General features: G+C 31.8%; 1 non-coding gene across 1 annotated transcript; it reads left to right on the plus strand.

Moving 5' to 3' along the window:
- The first annotated feature begins 674 nt into the window (after positions 1 to 674).
- Positions 675 to 2,169, plus strand: LOC106798644 (uncharacterized). The gene is made up of 3 exons (XR_005891016.1): positions 675 to 1,523; positions 1,625 to 1,764; positions 1,945 to 2,169. It is a non-coding gene; the product is annotated as an uncharacterized protein (transcript).
- Positions 2,170 to 3,157: the final 988 nt, after the last annotated feature.

Genomic DNA, 3,157 nt, shown 5'->3' on the forward strand with positions numbered 1-3,157 from the left:
CTGCATAATATTGTGAGATAACTAATTTCGTGCTTTAAAGGAGTTTAATTTGTTGGTTAATAAGTAATGTATACACATTCCCCCACCTTTGGATTTATAATTAAAAGAAATAGAAAACTAAAACAAAAGTTTACCATGAAGAGGGATTGAAATTATTATAGAAACTAATTCTTACATAAAGTATCAATTGACACCAAATATTGTACCCATAAATAGATCTAAACAGTTGCTTAATGATTTGTAGTTTCATAAAAGTCACTAACAATTATTAACAAATTTTGTTCAAATCATTACCTGTAGATTGCAAACACATGCTTTAGCGACAAATGGAAATAAACATTTTACGTGTGTATTAAATCTACATTTAGTTGTGCCAGTTATATTGCTACAAAATCTTCTATTATAAAAGCACCATACAAGACCATCGTATGTACACCAATTTATCCAAACAATTGCTTTAATTTTCAACAAAGACCACATCTTCATCATGATCAATCCTTTGTCTTCTTCTCATATGGTAAGCAATATACTTTTTTTTCATACTTACTTATCAATCTACCTAATCTTTTAATCATGTGTTTGAATTATATGTAATTGAGCTTACCTTAAATGAATAACATCATAGACAATTCATTACTAATTTTGTGACACTACTTGTTTATGTTCAGGTTAACATGGAGTTTATCTCTAATGCAATGATACTTTCATTCTCAATACTATTGTTGCTACCAAGTACATCATATTCACTATATCAAAACCCTGAAAATCATATCAAGACAGCTATTTTTGTAACTGGGAGTTTTGAAATGGGACCAGGATCAATTGCAACAAAAACATTTGAGAATATAAAGTTTCCAAGAGGTCATGTTGGAATTAAGAGTTTTGATGCGGAACTAGTTGACCAAGAAGGGAACTCTATACCTTCGTATGAAACATACCTTCATCATTGGTTTGCAATAAAGTACCACCAAAATATTACCATGTCACCTAATCCTAAGCTTCGTCGTCCTGAGGATGCTTTTTTCCAAAGAAACGAAGGCACATGTAATGGTGGCATTCTTCCACATTATTGGGGATTTGGAGTAGAATCACGAGGAACAACCTCAAAAATTCCCGATCCTTTTGCTATAGAACAAGGTAACCCCACAAAAATTAAAAATGGATATGAGGAGAAATGGTTGCTCAACATCATGGTCATTGATACACGTGGTGCACAAGATAAGAAAGCTTGCACTCAATGTAGATGTGACCATATGAATCTCCCGAAGGACTTTTATAATGTCACAAGGGATATACATAACCAAAGATTGACTACAAATTATAAAGGAGGTCTCTTTTGTTGTCAGGACAACTTACAATGCAAGCAAATAGAGGGTTTTCAAGGTTCAAGGAGAATGGTTTCCTTAAGATACAAAATTAGTTGGGTTGATTGGAACATATACCAAATACCAGTTAAGGTTTACATACTTGATTCCACCGACAAAGTGAGGTCAAATGGTTCCAAAATACTTCATGATTGTCTGGTAGATAAGTTTTTCAAGACAGTACTTTATGATAAAACAATATACTTTTCAATCTTATTAGAGTGAGTGAACAAAAGTAAATCTTAATTCCTTGCAGGCAGAGTATACCATTCCAGCTGGTGGTGGTGGTGATTCTCCTCATGTCCAAAAAGCAAACATCCCAATGGAAAATGGAGGTTATCTAATTTATGGCACTGCTCATATGCATTCAGGTGTTGTAAATGCAACTTTATATGGACAGGTGATGAACAGTATTTTTCGCCATTCTTATAAACCATTTGTTATTAGTTACGTATTAATTTTGTGAAACTTTTTGTGAATGACTTTTTATTCAATAAATTTTCTAATTCCATATCATTGTAAAAGGTCATATATAACAATGCATCTTCAACTCTAAAATTTATGTTCTCCTACCATTTAGGATGGAAGGACTTTATGTACATCAACACCAAAATATGGAACAGGAAAAGAGGCTGGAAATGAGAAAGGTTATCTCATTGGAATGTCTGTTTGTTATCCACAACCGGGTTCAATCAAGATTCATGATGGTGAAATTTTGACTCTAGAATCTAGATATAAAAATGAGTTTCGTACTGGAGCTATGGGACATTTCTACATCTATTTGGCAGAGGAACTACCACAATGATATTAAAAATGTAATTTTAAATTATTCATGTCCCTTCACTTAGTGCTTTATTTTATTTTGTGATAGTTGGTTCATGACAACATAAACATCAACACTCCTTTTGTCCATATCTCAATACGGAGTTCTTTTTCTTTTCTTTTTTATATTCCATCGTATGGTGCATACAAGAGGAATGAACAAAAGACAATAGAGATGACATAATTTTTTTCCTTTCAATTGATATTCAAATGTCCGATTGTTTAAAGGAGTATTATGCATTTTGCTCTAAACATGCTTTTTTTATGAACACATTTCAAATTGAACCCACAAACTAATTCTTTAGGTATTTCTAAATAACATATATTCTTTAATTAGTTGTCCTTTTATACTTATAATTATAATTTTGTCATACATTTGGTTATATGCTTGAACATTTTCTCTAACTTTTTAACAAGAAAAGATCAACATTATAGGTCATTAGGAGCATAATAAAGATGATGACAATGACGATATATTAAAAGAATATAGATACATAATTTTATTATCATATTCAAAAATCAATTTAAAAGAGGATATTTTTTTAAGCAAAGGATTGCAAAAGCATCATGATAAAACCCTATCATTCCAATTATGTCGGCACCATAGGGGCAATCAATCATATGCCCGCAAACCAAATTTGTTCATCAAAAAAGGAAATAACAACAAACATAGGAGGACATAAAACCAAATCCATGCAAATAAAAAAAAATAGCAAAACCTATAATTAGGCATATTCAACTTATCTTGAACAGAAGTATCAGCAATAAAAGCTTTGGACTATATCCCACCATATGATACCTTGTGCATGTAAACCACGATTCGCTATCTATTCGTACAATAATTTCGTTCACACAAATATGGGAGTTATGGAAAGAGATTCACTTAGTATATGACAAACAATTAATCCATCTATTTTGAAACCTCCACGGCACCAGGAGATGAGATTTGAAAACTTGTGCCAATGACAATG

Source organism: Glycine max, chromosome 4 (genome assembly GCF_000004515.6).
Source record: "Glycine max cultivar Williams 82 chromosome 4, Glycine_max_v4.0, whole genome shotgun sequence".
In the NCBI taxonomy this organism is placed as follows: domain Eukaryota; kingdom Viridiplantae; phylum Streptophyta; class Magnoliopsida; order Fabales; family Fabaceae; genus Glycine; species Glycine max.